General features: G+C 36.2%; 1 non-coding gene across 1 annotated transcript; it reads right to left on the bottom strand.

The window, feature by feature from the left end:
• Nucleotides 1–15,610: 15,610 nt before the first annotated feature.
• Nucleotides 15,611–15,716, bottom strand: LOC130977859 (small nucleolar RNA R71). The gene has a single exon (XR_009085532.1). It is a non-coding gene; the product is annotated as a small nucleolar RNA R71 (small nucleolar RNA).
• Between the last annotated feature and the right edge of the window lie 1,584 nt (nucleotides 15,717–17,300).

The raw sequence follows: 17,300 nt of genomic DNA, 5'->3' as shown, positions 1-17,300 counted from the left end.
AGAAACACAGAAAGAGAACACGAAAGATTATTGAAGGTACTATTCACTAATCATCCAGTTTTTTTACTTTTCTCTTTCTCATTTCGATTGCAAAACACTACATAATGATATTTCTGTTTATTTAGTAGATTTATTTTGTGTTCTTGCGTTGAATTACGTATTACTGTTCTCATTATATGCTTCATTTGGTAATAACTGTGTTAGGTTGGTGTAAAAATGTTACGCATAGGTTAAGCTATATTTGAATGTATTTGAGGGATTTGCATATATTTTTGTCCATTTTTCAGGAATTTTCTTCATTGATTTGTTGTAACCATCCATAGAATTTTGTTGTAGTGCTTGTGATATCATTTTATGCACGTTTGATTGAGTTGCATGTCTTTTTGATCTCACATTGTATGATGTAATAAAAAAATAATAGCAGTGTATTTGGTTCCTCTTTATGCTGTAACTAGACAATAAAATATTGTTTTTGTGCTTTTGATATTATTTTGTACATATTTGAGTGATTTGCATATGTTTATGTCCATTTTTCAAGAACTTTGTTCATGAATTTGTTGTAACTACCCATAAAATTTTGTTGTAGTGCTTTTGGTATTATTTTATGCATGTTTTATTGAGTTGTATGTCTTTTTTATCTCACATTGTATGATGTAATAAAATAATAATAATAGTGTATTTGGTTTGCGTTTCGGTATATTTCATGTGAATTGAGTTGCACTTGATTTTTTTGTCCTTTTTTCTTGTAACTATCCCATAAAATTTTGTTGTAGTGTTTCTGGTGTCATTATATGCATGTTTGATTGAGTTGTATGTCTTTTTTATCTCATTGTGTGATATAATCAAAAAATAATAGCGGTGTATTTAGTTTGTCTTTCGGTGTATTTCATGTGAATTGAGGTGCATCCGGTGCTCTTGTTACCTATTAACCTTTTTTTAATTCCTTACAGAAAAATGACAAAATAACAAGCGTCAAAATATAATGTAAGCGTATATGTGTTTGAACAATTCAATTGTTTTTGTATAAATATAGTTTATTTATAGAAAAATCATGATTTGAGATGCTCCACAAGATCCATTCACGATAAATTTCACAACATGAGCGATGACAAAAAAAGTCATTGTTCAAGAACTGAGATTCGCTGGTATGATGCATATCCCTCCCATAAATGTGCCACATAAGCTATTGAAAGAATTGGCATATTCATTCGATCTGTATAATAACACACTGGACACACGATATGGTATAATCAAGATTACCCAAGAAAATATAGCAGCTGCCCTTGGCTTGACTATATCTGGTAGAAATCTATTTTGTAATATATTTTGTAAATAAAATTTCGGTGTATTATCAAATTATTTCTGTGTTATTGAAATATTTTTACTGCTTTTGCAAGGCTATACTATCAGCCAAAATTAATTTTCAAGAATTTAGTGAGGAGAATAAGAAAGTTGTTAGAAACTTCTAAGACAAAACTTTGTCGAAATTGACAAGCTCTATGATGGAGATGAATGTCGATGAGGAAGAAAATCGGCTGAAATTCAAGAAGACATTCATGCTCTATATTCAAATGTGCTTCTTGTTGCCGACAACGATAAACAAAATTTCTTCGGTTCACATGCCGCCCATTCTTCACGTGGACACAATACGTGAACAGAATTGGAGTGGTCATGTGCTCAACTTTCTCATCAACCGCATTAAAGAGCACACATTGGAAAAGAATTATGCTGTTAATGGCAACCTCTTTGCTTTGATGATTGTATATTTTCATGAATTCACACACAAAAATAAGTCAGTACATGCAATTCCTGGACCACCATGGGTGCAACGTTGGACCGAAAAATTACTGGTTAAAAGAATACAAGTTGAGATTAAGAATGATATGGTAACTCAACAGAATTTTTTCTTTAATTTCGGGGTGTATTTGTTTTAAATATATTGTATAAACAAATATTTTTTCTATTTTAGGGCAACGTGAAAAGAACATAACTGAGAAAACAACCAAAAGACAAAAAGAAGGGAGAAAGGAATGAAGAAAAGAAGGAACAAAAGAAGCCATAAAAGAAAAAGACTATTTGTTCAAAAAGTGAAAGTGTTGCTGAGTCTGAGTCTGATTCTGAACATGACTCAGATGAGACACCAAAAAGAAGAAAACTACCAAAAAGGATGGTAAAGAAGTACATATTATTTTTCGATATATTTTGTCAATTTTATTGTGTTTATTTGCCTGATAATTATTTGTTTTTCCAAGATGAAATCCAAAAAAAAAAGAAGCACATAATTGAGGATTCATCTTCCGAGAAAGAAATTAAATCTGATGATGAGTAAGATTCAAAATCTATCATTATAATGCTATGTGTTGCTTTTTGGTCAAAATTTTATTTAATAACAGAATTTTTTGCATGTATTATCAGAAGTGAAGAAAGTAAGGGAATAAGAAAAAAAGATTGACCAAAAAATTTTACAAACCTGCAAAAAAGTAAGTAGTATTTTTTGGTGTATTTTATCAATTTTATTATGTTTATTTGTCTGATGATTGTTTGTTTTTTCAGTATGCAATCCAAAAAAAGCACATTATTGAGAATTCATCTTCCGAAAAAGAAACTGAATCTGAGGATGAGTAAAATTCAAAAAACTATCATTGTAATACTATGTTTTTCATTTTCGTTAAAATTTTATTTATTAACAGAATTTTATGTATGTATTATCAGAAGTGAAGAAAGTAAGGAAATAAGAAAAAGAAGATTGAAGAAAAAAATTAAAAGGCCTGCAAAAAAGTAAGAGTTTCTTTTTGGTGTATTTTGTCAATTTTATTGTGTTCATTTGTCTGAGGATTGTTTGCTTTTTCAGAATTGAATCCAAAAAAAGAAAACATGTGGTGTTTTTTGGTGTATTTTTCTAATTTTATTGTGTTTTTTTTCTCATGATTGTTTGCTTTTTTAGGATGTAGACAAAAATTACTAATATTCCAGAAATTGGGCTCCACTCCACCCAAACTCACTATGATTCTTTATAAATGTAAGATTCAATATCTGAAATTCTTTCTTTGCTAAAATTTTCTAAAACCTTATGTAATTACTCTAGTTTTACTGAATAATGTTTATTTTATTTTCAGAATGCCACATGTAAATTTGGCAAGTGAAAATAATCTTGTGTTTTTAACACAGACAAACTATCATAGCAGTGTAAATCAATCAAGTGATAACATGTAATTTTTATTTCTCTTATCATTTTTTAATTTTTGTGCTATCATATTCTACTTTTGATTTTGTAACACCCTATCACACTTAATCTTATGCTTAAGTCATAAGACTGAGATAGTAAAGGATTACGACCTCTAAAAGTAAATATTATAATAATAATAATAATAATAATAATAATAATAATAATAATAATAATAATAATAGTGAAAGAGATATTTAGCTAGGAGCCTTGAAAAGCAGGTAAAACAAAGTTCGTAAAATAAAAAGCGCAACGCTCAGGGAACGAGATTACTTGCGTGCAAAGAAACCGAAAGTCAACGAACATAATATAACAGAAACTACGAGTAGAGAGCCAAAAAGATAGATAATAACAAGCTCCTAACTCAGCCTGCGAAGTCAAAGCTAGCCGGAGAATATTTACATACATATATACATATACATAAATAAAACCCTAGCTCTTAACGTCTAAGAGGAACAAAATAACAAGTCAATCAGAGAGAGTTAAGTATATGTATATACATAAGCTATATATCAAAATAAATCCAAGAACTACTTCGCTGCGGAAGTCCAGACGCCTAGCGAGGAGCCTTTTGACCTGTATCTGAAAAACACAACACAGTATGGGGTGAGAATCGGAGGTTCTCAGCATGGTAAAGGTGTCACGCACAAAATATATAAGGTCCTGGGAATGCCAGAGGCAATCCTAAAACTCTGATACTTAGATTATAAAACTTAAAGAACTAAACAGAAACCATAAATCAGGGTGGTTCTCTAAGGCTTTCTCAACTAAATCAACTCCTTAAATCTAGCTGAAACTTAAATAGAATCCTCAATCTCTCCACCTTTCCTCCATTTCTCCATCTCCGATATTACAAAGACAAACAGGCAGACAAAGCAAGCACTGGTAGAATACAGATAATACAGATATCAATTATGACAATTAGCATATTTTAATCAATTAGGCAATTCCAATTAATGCACAAACAAGAAATACATACAAATGCATATGATGCATGCCTGTCCTATGGCTGTTGATATCAACTGTTGGTTACGTAGCAATCCCGACATGTTCTGAAGCTCAAAAATACACCATAGGGAGAATTCCTAAGCTGACATGGGGAAGAGAATGCCCTCAAGCTCAATAATATCCATGTGACGAATCCCAAACTGACATGGGGAGAAGAGACAACACCCCAAGCTGACATGGGGAAAACAATACCCCAAGCTCAATGTTATCTATAGGACTAATCTTTGGCTGACATGGGGGAGACAACACCCCAAGCTCAATAACGTTCAATCTTTAGCTTACATATGCATCTCCTGCATACTCGCGATACTACTGCACTTTCTCAATAAATCACAAGCATTTACTCATTCCTCTTATATTTTATGATACACAATTATAAATTCATAACTCGTCTCATCGTCCTCATTTCGTTAATGTCCATGATTATCTCATTCATTAATCTCAATATTACATTATTCTTTTAACTGCCTCATATATCTCTCTTCCATCATCTTATCAAAATAAAAGCCATCTTTTCCAATCTTTAGTTTAGTTATCTTCCTTCATCTCTAACTTACCTCCTTTTTCCTAGCTTCATCCTATTGTTAAGCTTACTAACAATATTTAGACTAAAGAAATGAAAGTAGAAATCTAGAGGTTCGATTTAGAGCTTTAAAACATAGAATCTATTTTTGCTGAAAATAGGGCCACGAGTACGTATCGGTACGCGTTTAGGCCAAGACACGTACGCATCCCCTGATTACGCGTACGTATGCAAACCAGGCAGTAGCATTGTCTGCAAAAAGGGGTATATGCGTACGCAAAAATTCCATGTCACGCGTACGCATGGAAATGCGTTTTTCCAAAAATTTAACTAAGCCTAAAAAGCTGCAAAATTGCTATTTTAAATCCCAAACTTTCAGCGCACATAACTTTTTCGTCTTAAATCATTTTCCTTTCATTCTTCGAAACGGCATAAACTTCACGGACCCAATTTTCAGATAAAACAAGTTTGAAACCATTCAAGGGTCTGGAAGCCAAGTTATGGCTCGCTGCAGTTTGGCCAAAAACCAATTTTTACCCAAAACCTCAAAACTCAATTTTTTTGCAAGTTCCTTTCAAAAACCAACCTACAACATTCAAATTCAGCACCAACTCATACAATATCATAGCAATATCACTCCACATCCAACAATCACCCATTAAACGTTAATTTTCAACAATATTAATGCTTTAACTTCACTTATATCAACATGATCATCTATACTCCATTTCCTATACAATTTCATTACCATCAACTTGCCAACTATCATCAATACATCATTCAACAAGCTATTTCGATATCCAAAACAAACAACAATCTCCTCATCCTACCATTTCTCAATTCAATCATATCATGCATCAACATCTCAAATGACCAACAAGATGAGCATATCCCTATTCATCACTAAACACTAATCCAACCAACATTAAACTCACAATATATCACTTAACACTTATTCAACAAACACCAAATCCATATCACAATTCTTATCAAGGTTACTAAACATTAAATATACTCATACGTTCCAACTTATTCTTTGGTCACCTAGCTTAAGTTTTTACAGAATATTATATATTAAATACGCAAAATCTAAACCATACATTAGCCGATTTCTACGTATTTCCCGAGACCTCCCACTAATGCACCGAGCACAGCCCCAAGAGATCCGAAATCACCAAGGCAACATCACCAAATCTTCCACCAAGACTCAAGTGTCCACAAATCAAGCTCCAATTAATATATATACATATACACATAATGTCGCATTACCACACATGTACATATCCAAATTTAATACCCAACACACAAAATTAGAGAATTAACTAGAGTTCTAGGATTTTCATCTTACCAATGGGAAATTGGGGCAAGACTCGACAAGTCCACCAAGTTAACTCGATCCTAAACACCGAAATTACACAAAATCTCAACACCATAGCCCAAGGAATTTGAAACTGGAAATGAGAAACTTGATCAAGAAAATGTGACTTCCTTACCTTACAATGTTATGGGCTTTGTAGAGCTAAACGCCGCAGACGCGTGACCGTAAATGGTGCGGTGATCGAAACTCGGAGCGAGAAGTTGTGTGGATTTGAAGTGGAACCAAGGGTTTGGAACCTTGGAATCATAGTTATCAAACTCGGACCTGACCGGCCGATTTGACCAGAAAATTGATGAACCAGACCCTAAACCGGTCCGGATTAATGCTGCACGAAATTGTGATCTCAATGGCACCAACAACTTGGTACGCATAATTGTAATCTCAACTCTTTTTCACAACTTCGCACAACTAACCAGCAAGTGCACTGGGTCGTCCAAATAATAAACCTTACGTGAGTAAGGGTCGATCCCACAGAGATTGTCGGCTTGAAGCAAGCTATGGTCATCTTATAAATCTCAGTCAGGCGAATTCAAATGGTTATGGAGTTTTAATAATTTAAAAGATAAATAGCATAAAATAAAGATAGAGATACTTATGTAATTCATTGGTGGGAATTTCAGATAAGCGTTTGGAGATGCGTTGTTCCTTCTGAATCTCTGCTTTCCTATTGCCTTCATTCAATCCTTCATACTCCTTTCTATGGCAAGCTGTATGTTGGGTGTCACCATTGTCAATGGCTACTTCCCGTCCTCTCAGTGAAAATGGTCCTCTACGGTTTTTGTATAGCTAATCAACTGTCGAATTTCTCGTCTCAGATGAAAAATACCATGTACAGATATCGTATGGCTAATCAGCTGTTGGTTCTCGATCGTGTAGGAATAGGATTTACTATCCTTTTGCGTCTGTCACTACGCCCTACAGTCGCGAGTTTGAAGCTCGTCACAGTCATCCCATCCTAGATCCTACTCGGAATACCACAGACAATATTTAGACTTTCCAGATCTCAAGAATGCTACAAATTGATTCTAGCTTATACCACGAAGACTCTGATCGTGAACCAGAAGGCTAAGAGATATGCATTCAAGCTCGTTTGCATGTAGAACGGAAGTGTCTGTCAGGCACGCGTTCATAGGTTGAGAATGATGATGAGCGTCACATAATCATCACATTCATCATGTTCTTGTGTGCGAATGGATATATTAGAACAAGAATAAGTATAAATTGAATAGAAAATAGTAGTAATTGCATTAATACTCGAGGAACAGCAGAGCTCCACACTTTAATCTATGGTGTGTAGAAACTCCACCGTTGAAAATACATAAGTGATGATGATCCAGGCATGGCCGTGAGGCCAGCCCCCAATGTCTAAGGACTAAAAATGATTCAAATATATTCCAAAAGGTCGTCCCAAGATGTCTAATACAATGGCAAAAAGTTCTATTTATACTAAACTAGTTACTAGGGTTACAGAAACAAGTAAATGATGCAGAAATCTACTTCTGGGCCCACTTGGTATGTGCTTGGGCTGAGCATTGAAGCTTTCACGTGTAGAGGCCTTCTTTGGAGTTAAACGCCAGTTCGTAACTTGTTTCTGGCGTTTGACTCTAGCTTGCAACTTGTTTCTGGCGTTAATAAGACAGAAAGCTGGCGTTGAATGCCAGTTTGCATCGTCTAAACTCGGGAAAAGTATGGACTATTATATATTGCTGGAAAGCCCTGGATGTCTACTTTCCAACGAAATTGAGAGCGCGCCATTGGGATTTCTGTAGCTCCCAAAAATCCATTTTGAGTGCAAGGAGGTCAGAATCCAACAACATCTGCAGTCCTTCTTCATCATCTGAATTTGATTTTTGCTCAGGTCCTTCAATTTCAGCCAGAAAATACCTGAAATCACAGAAAAATACACATACTCATAGTAAAATCCAGAAATGTGAATTTTGCTTAAAAACTAATAAAAATATACTAAAGTATTTCCTCAAGAATTCTCCTTTGATGAGGCTACCATTTTTGCATATTCTTCAACCACTCTTGCCTTGTTCACCAAATCAGAGAAAATACGAATCTCCATAGGAGCCACAGCAGTCATGATGTCGTCCTTCAAACCCCTTTGATACGTGATACACTTCTAGCTCTCATAGGTTTCCGGGACACCCTGACATGCGCTAGAGAACCTACAAAGTTCCTCAAACTTGCTCGTATAATCTGCCACAGACAAGGAACCTTGCTTCAGCTGCATAAGTTCCATCTCCTTTGCTTCCCTTGCAGACTCAGGAAAATACTTCTTGTAGAAGGCCGTTTGGAATACATCCCAAGGAACATCTGCATTCTGGAGCTGTAGCAAGCGGCATTCTACCTACCACCAATGCTGGGCCTCTTCCCGAAGTTGGTAGGTAGCAAACTCTATGTATTGGTTATGCGAGACATGCTGCGCTTGTAGTGCGTGTTCCATAGCTTGGAAATAGTTATCCGCTTCCATGGGATTAGTTGAACCTCAAAAACTCGGAGGATGAACCTTGAGAAAGGTCGCCAAGGTCATCGGAGCACCTCCCGTGTTATCTCCGTTTCCTCCCGCATTCTCATTCGCATTTCCTTCACCATTTTTGTTTCCGTTTCCGTTTCTGGCCGGTTGGCCTAACCTCTGCACAGCTTGCAGAATCGCAGTAGCGGTAGCCCTCATGATGTTTGCAAGATTCGCCATTGCCGCCATCAGGGACGGATCCAGAAATAATATTATGGAGGGGGGCAATAACGCATATAATATTAAAAATTATGTAAAAAATTATATAATATAAGATGTATTACAAAAATATATCGACAGAGAATATATTTTAAAGTAAAAAAATATGTGTATACTTTTTACTAACGAAGTGGTCGATTTTTCGTATCATAAAATTCACCGATAATGGAATTTGTGTCAAATTTTTCAGTAATTTTCTTTTCAATATAATTAAAAGACAATTAATAAGAAATTCATCTTTTATTTTGTTTCTAAGTTATTTTTCACAATATTCATGGTTGAAAAAGATTTCTTAATTGTAGCAGTTGAAACAGAGAGAATTAATATCAAATGAATAAAAAAAGACGGCCACAAGAAGAAAAAGAATTCACTTTATGAGATTTGAAAATTTTTATTTAATTAAAAAATATTAGTAATAATATCTTTTTCAGATTTCTTTAATATTGTTACTTACTTTTTAGATATTAAAAATTATTAATATTTAAATTAGACTGGACTTTTATTTATATTAGACTAAATATTAAATAATTTTTTTAAAAAATTAAATTATACATAATAACTTATTACAATTAAAAAAAGTTGGGGGGCTGAGGCCGCCACTCGCCTCCCCTTATGTCCATCCCTGGCCGCCATGAACTCGGCATGGTTATCAACTAGTTGCTCATTCTTACTCTCTCCTCATGAACGCGTACGACCTTGTCCACGAGTGGTCATTAAGGTTCCTGTCTACACTAAACAATCGATATCAAGGTGATCAGTCTCAATATCAAAAGCCTAGTGCTTCATTTACCCCAAACAGGCACTCACAAACAAGCATGCTATGAAATATCAAGTAGATAACCTAATAGCATCAAAGAAAAGACACACATAGTATGCAATGAAGCACAATCGGTCCATCCTTCAGGCTCACGAGGACGAAACGTTCACACGAAGCTAAAGCACAAGACACAAGATATAGGTGCAAGAGAGTAAACATATATAAATATAATATAATAGATCATCGGGAACTAGCCACAGCTTGTGGAGTTTAAGCCGACTAGTTACAAATAGATAAATACGGAGTTTTGGAATTAAAACATCTTATACAACCTATCTCTCAAGTAAGCCTCTATGGCCATAAAATAAAATACAAAGAGATGTGAGAGTAACTATAATAAGGTAAATAAGAAATAAACCAAGCAGGAACCATATTCTGCTCTGTCACCATATCCGCAATCTCACCGAAGTAGATTACGACCTGCATCTGAAAAGCAACAACAAAGTATGGAATGAGAACCGGAGGTTCTCAGTATGGTAACTGTGCCCACTGATGTAAGATGTAAGGCTTCGGGACACCAAAGGCAATCCTAGAACTCCACATTACATACTGATATTCAAGCTTAGAACAAAATAAATAAAAGAACTTAAACCTAAACCAGGGTTATCTAAACTTAAGGGGGGATTCTAACTAATACTAATCACACCGCTGTATCCCACAGCCTTCGCCAACCTTACTTTCGTGCGATTCCATCGCCACCGCCTACCTAACCTTCTTAGCACCAGACAATCACAATTAATGCAAACAAATAAAATATAAGTAGAAGCATATAAAGCAAGTAGTTCAAGTAAGCAAAAAGGCATATTATACAACTAGGCAAACTCACGTAGTCAAAGCAAACAAGCACGTAAAAGATGCATATGATGAATGCATATCCTATTGGCTCGTGATATCACTTGTCGGTCCATAAATGCCAACCCGACATATCCTTTCGGATGTCAGTTTTCTACCGCACCCACAAATATAGTGTCAGGCACACTCTATTGACCCACGGATATAGTGCCGGGCATACGCCATTCACCCACGGATATAGTGCTGGGCACACTTGCATGCATAACCCAAGGATATAGTGTCTGGCACACTCTTTCAGCAGAAAAGATTATCAATCATAATTCAATCCCAGGGACATAATACCCTGCACACTATCATACTTAACCCAAGGATATAGTGCCTAGCACACTCTCATTATTCAACAAGATCATCATTCCTCTTTGAGTCTTCAACTCATCATAACCATCATCAATTCATCACTTCCATTCCGAGCTCATTAGTTCATCAATTTCCCAATCCATTGTTAACAACCACCATATGCACCATTCTTCCTTCCCACTCAACTAACTGTTCTACAATACACCAGAAACCTAAACTTCCGTCTGCTAGCTATTCTGAGAAAAACCCAAATCAAACCCCTAGGACCTTTTCCATGTTCTAGTACCCGAAAATAAGTCAAAGAGTCTTAAAATGGTATTATAGAAGCTTACAACCTTGTCGGGAAGGTGAAACAGTTGAAAACAAAGTTTAAAATTATGAAATAGGGTGTGTACGTCAGCACAGGGGTGTGCGTGCGCACACCCAGGAAGATTTTGAAAGTGTGCGTACGCACAGGTACTAAAATTTATAAATTCTATTCACTCGCACAAGCTGTGCGAGCGCCCCTAACAGACGTCCCTTCCCGACTTGTGCGTGCGCACAGGGCTGTGCGTGCGCACAGGGCTGTGCGTGCGCACAGGGCTGTGCGTCCGCACAGGTCGTAGGGGTGTGCGTGCGCACACCCAGGAAGATTTTGAAAGTGTGCGTACGCACAGGTACTAAAATTTATAAATTCTGTTCACTCGCACAAGCTGTGCGAGCGCCCCTAACAGACGTCCCTTCCCGACTTGTGCATGTGCACAGGGCTGTGCGTCCGCACAGGTCGTATTTCGTCATTGATGTGCGCGCGCACAACTTATGCTAGCACTCTACCAGAGCCCTTTTCCCTGCCTGTGCATATGCACAGGTCTATGCATCCGCACGGAATAACATTTTCGCAGGGTTGTGCATGCGCACAAGGCTGTGCGTGTGCACATATCAGAAATCCTGAAATTCTGCAACTGCAGAATTTCAGATTTTTAACACCAAGTTTGAATGATCATAACTTCCTCTACAAAATTCTAAATTTTGCAAACTTTATATCAAATCGAAGGGTTTTTAATAATCTTTGATTCTAATCCAAATTCAACAAATTTTGAAAACCGAAGCAAAAGTTATGATCAGACAAAGTTCACAAAAAATCTATTTTTACCCAAAATCTCATCAACTTAATTTTTAACCAACCCTCGATCCAATACCAATTCAATCACATATCAACCATACCAAAACAGCTGAAAATTCATACAAATACTACTTCAGTCATTTTCTCACTCACACAACTTTCTAAACCATTCAACAATTATAAATCCAACCAAATTCACATTTTTCAAATTTCCATTAACCTTATTAACATCAACATGACTTCTCACCACTTTCATCATTATTCAACTATACCACATCCAATATTTAATATCTCAAATTATCAACCCCTTCAACACTCATCAATCCAAACATCAAATATAAAACACCATAATCAATCTTCCACCAACACCTTCACCAATCATCATTCTTTCACTATCAATCTTTCTTAACAACCTCATTCATGCTTTATACCAATAATCAACAATATACATTCATTCAAAATTTAATATACCTCATACCTCAATATCATTATTTAACATCATTTACAAAATCAATTCATCAAGCATCGTCAACCAACCCACATCAACAACCACTATAAATCTTCATCAATTCCAACAATTTATCACCAAAAAATAACTAACATTAACCAACATCATAATACATCATTAGCACTAATAATCCTTAATAATCACCATCATTATACATTTAACACAACAACCATATATCCAATTCAATCATATCCTATGGGCTACTAACCTAAGGGTCCATGAATATTACATATTACATAAAGGAAACTGAAACCATACCTTTACCGATTCCCAATATGCTCAAACATTCCAATCAAGCTTCCACCAAGCTCCAAACCATCAAAGTCACACTAAAAGCCACCACCAACTCCAAAAACAAGCTTCATACATACAACATAACCATACATCAACAACTAAAACTCATACTATACCAAACCACAAGGATAAAGAAGTTCCTTACCTTATCCAATGAGATTAGGGGTAAAATCCATCAATTACCCGCTACTAGAGATTACCTAAACAACCAAAACCACAAAATCTACTCAAAACCATGACTCTAAAAATGCAAAAATCTAAGGCACAAAACTGGGAAGTGAGACCCGATTTCTTACCATATTTCTTTAGATAGAAATGTGGAGCTCGATAAGAGCTTCACATGGCCGCAAAGGGCTTGTGATGCGTGAGCATCTTGTCTATCTTTTTCTAGTAAATTTGCATCTAAATTGTTGAGTTTAATTAAGAATTAATTATATTTTAGCCACTATGGATGTTATTTTGAGTTTTGTGCAATTTTATTTATTTTAGGTAGCATTCGGAGGGATTTGATGAAGTTTCTGTAGAGAAAAAGAAGAAACCAAAAAGATGACCAGCGAAGACCGACGCGGACGCATGGCTCACGCGACCGCGCGGAATGGAGAAATAGCAATGACGCGATCGCGTGCTTGACGCGAATGTGTGGACTGGAATATGCACAATTGACGCGAACGCGTGGACGACGCGGACTCGCCACATGCACGGTCTACAAAAATACAAATAACGCTGGTTACGAATTTTGGGCTGTTTTGACCCACTTTTCAGCCCAGAAAACACAGATTAGAAGCTGCAGAATGGACAAATCAAGTGGTCCACAACCATCAACTGAAGATCTGTTAATTAATTTGAATTTAAATTCGAATCTTATCTTTTAGGAAAGGATATTATTTTTTGATTTTAAACCTATTAGGATTAGTAATAAATAGAAACTCTGTACATTTAGACAGGCACGAGATTGTTACCACAATCCTTATTTTCTACTCTGAACCATGAGCAACTAATCCTCCATTGTTAAGGTTAGGAGCTCTGTCTATTTGTAATGGATTAATTCGTTTGATCTTTCTAATTTATTCCATGCTTTGATTTATATTTCAATAATTGTTTTTGCTCTTTATTTTATGAACATGGGTGGAACGGAAGTATGACCCACGTTCTAACTGAGTTTCTGTAAAACTTGGAAAAGCTCTTTACTTGAACAACAGCTTGAAAACATATTCTCCTAAATTTTAATTATTTGGATTTAATGGGATACGTGACATATAATCCCCTTATTTTTGGGTAATTAGAATTTTTGTGGCATATAAACTGAAAATTGATTTTTACCCTCTAATTGGAATTAACTGACCAAGGAATTGGCAGTTAATGAATTTTAGAGAAGACTAGGAAGGTCTAAGGAATTAGGGCCTAGTCACATATAGTTTGCCATGAAATTATATCTTGCATGATTAAATTAGTTAGTAATAAAAATTAATCCGAAAAAATAGATAACTCTGAAACCTTAACTATTTTCTACATATTTTATTCCCAACTCATTGCTGCTTTTGCTTTCTGAAAGTCTAACATTAATGTTTAATGCTTTTGAACTTTCAACACCCTTTTCTGCTTGCCTAACTAATCCTATCAAACGCTATTGTTGCTTGATCTATCAATCCTCGTGGGATCGACCCTTACTCACGTAAGGTATTACTTGGTACGACCCGGTGCACTTGCCGGTTAGTAAGTGTGGGTTATAAAATCCGCATCAAGTTTTTGGCGCCGTTGCCGGGGATTGATTGTGATTAAAAACTATTAGTTATTTGATTGCTTAGATTAGGCGTTTTATTTTTAATTTTATTTAAATTTTATTTTAAATATTTTCAAAAAAAAATTTTAATTTTAATTTTTTTATTTCGCTATTTATTTATTTTTTCCTTTTTTCCATTTTTTTCCTTTCGTTTCCTGTTTCTTTTTTTTTTAATTTTTTTCCTTTCTTTAAAAAAAAAATCCTTTCTTCCGTTTTTTTGTTCGTTTCGTTCCCTGTTTCTTTTTTTTTATTTTACTTCTTTTTATTTTATTTTTTTCCTTTTTCAAAAAAAAAAATTTACGTTCTTTTTTTTATTTTTTTATTTTTATTTTCAGTTTGTTTTTTTTAAAAAATTATTTTCGAAATTTTTTATTTAAATAAATAGGACCAATATTTCTCTTAATTTCTGAAATTAAGTTTGGTGTTGACTATTTATTATTTTTCTTCTTTTTATTTTATTCAATATTTTTATCTCTTTACCCAGGTTACCTCACTGGGAATTCTCTACACTCTGACGTAGAGATTCCCACTCTTTCTTGTTTTCTGTTTGTTTATGCGCAGGAACAGAGACAAAGAACATCTCTTAGACTTTGATCCTGAACCTGAAAGGACTTTCAGGCGGCGTTTACAACAAGCAAGACTTTGCAAGGCTGCAGAATCCACTATGGCAAATAATAATGCTAATGCCAATGTGGTAAATCCGAATGGGGATGATCAACAGAGGAGAGTGCTTGGCTCGTATTCTTCCCCTACTGCGGATCTTTATGGAAAAAGTATTGTGGTGCCTCCTATAAATGCAAACAACTTTGAGTTGAAGCCACAATTGGTCACCTTGGTGCAACAAAATTGCCAGTATCATGGACTTCCTCATGAAGATCCAAATCAGTTCATATCTGATTTTCTGCAGATATGTGATACTGTGAAGACAAATGGAGTGAATCCAGAGGTGTACAGACTCATGCTTTTTCCGTTTGCTCTGAGGGATAAAGCAAAGCTGTGGCTAGATTCCCAACCAAAGGAGAGTTTGGATACTTGGAACAAGGTTGTTACTGAGTTTCTCACAAAATTTTTCCCACCTAAGAAGCTGACTAAGCTTAGGTTGGAGGTTCAGACTTTCAGACAGAAGGATGGTGAAACCCTGTATGAAGCTTGGGAGAGATACAAGCTACTGACTAGGCAATGCCCTCCAGACATGTTCTCCAAATGGACCCAACTGGATATCTTTTATGAAGGCTTGGGTGAGATGTCCAAGATGAGCCTAGACACTTCTGCAGGCGGTTCATTGCACAAGAAGAAGACACCAGAGGAGACTATTGAGCTGATTGAATTGGTTGCAAGCAACCAATATTTATACTCATCTAACAGGAATCCTGTGAACTCTGAGACCCCTCAGAAGAGAGGCGTGTTGGAAGTAGAAGCTGTTAATGCTCTTCTTGCTCAGAACAAGCTGATGTCTCAGCAAATAAATTTACTTACTCAACAGATGGGTGGCATGCAAGTCTCAGCTATCAACACCCAAAATCCAACACAGGAAGTCTCTTATGACATGGCAGGTAATTTTATGCAAAATGATAATTATGATTATGCTCAACCTTCTTCTGAACAGGTGAATTACATGGGGAGTGGTCCTAAAAATCCCAACAATGATCCATATTCTAAGACATACAATCAGGGGTGGAGGAATCACCCAAATTTTGGATGGAGGGATCAACCTCAGAGACCTCAGAACTTCAACAATAATCCTCAGGGCGGTTTCCAACAGAACAATGATTTGGAAGCAATATTGACAGGTTTTAGACAGGAAACCAGAGCATCCATCAAGAACCTGGAGATTCAAATGGGTCAAATAGCCACCAGAGTTAATGAAATTGATCAGAGGACTACTCATAGCCTTCCTAGTAACACAATTCCAAATCCAAGAGAAGAATGCAAAGCTATCTCCGTGATAAGTGGACAAGTGGCAAGTACGGAAGCACAAGTAATGCAGAAAACCAGAGCCTCCATTAGAAATTTAGAGGTGCTAGTGGGCCAACTGAGCAAGCAAATACTTGAGAGGCCTGCAAGTACATTTCAAGGTGATACAGTGGTGAACCCAGGAGATGATTGCGAGGTTATTCAATTGAGAAGTGGTAAAGTAGCTGGCTCTGAGACCAAGGCCAATGAAGAGCTAGTTGAAAAGGAAGCTCCGGAAGAGAAGAAGGAAGAAGAAGAGCACGCCCCTCCAAAGCGTGCGGACAACCCTTTCCCAAACTCTCTCGACACTTATCCTACACTGCCAATGGCTCCTGAGTACAAGCCTAAGATGCCATATCCTCAGAGACTTCAAAAGGAGACCAAGGACAAGCAGTTCTCAAAGTTCTTGGAAATCTTCAGAAAGTTACAAATTAATATTCCTTTTGCTGAGGTCTTGGAGCAAATGCCTATCTATGTCAAGTTCATGAAGGAGCTGTTGTCAAAGAAAAAACGTTTAAAGGGAGATGAGACAGTAGTCCTGACTAAGGAATATAGTGCTGTAATTCAGAATAACTTGCCAAGGAAGATGCCAGATCCAGGGAGCTTTCAAATTCCATGCACCATTGGGAGCACAACCTTTGAGAAAGCCCTATGTGATCTGGGGGCAAGCATAAATCTAATGCCCCTATCTATGATGAAGAAGCTACAAATCCAAGAAGCACAACCCACAAAGATAGCATTGCAGATGGCAGATAAATCTATGAAGCCTGCATACGGATTAGTGGAGAATATCTTGGTCAAAGTGGATAAGTTCTTCCTCCCAACAGA

Source organism: Arachis stenosperma, chromosome 4, assembly GCF_014773155.1.
Source record: "Arachis stenosperma cultivar V10309 chromosome 4, arast.V10309.gnm1.PFL2, whole genome shotgun sequence".
NCBI lineage: Eukaryota > Viridiplantae > Streptophyta > Magnoliopsida > Fabales > Fabaceae > Arachis > Arachis stenosperma.
The sequence above is the reverse complement of the archived record's forward strand: the minus strand, read 5'-3'. Positions and strand labels throughout refer to the sequence as shown.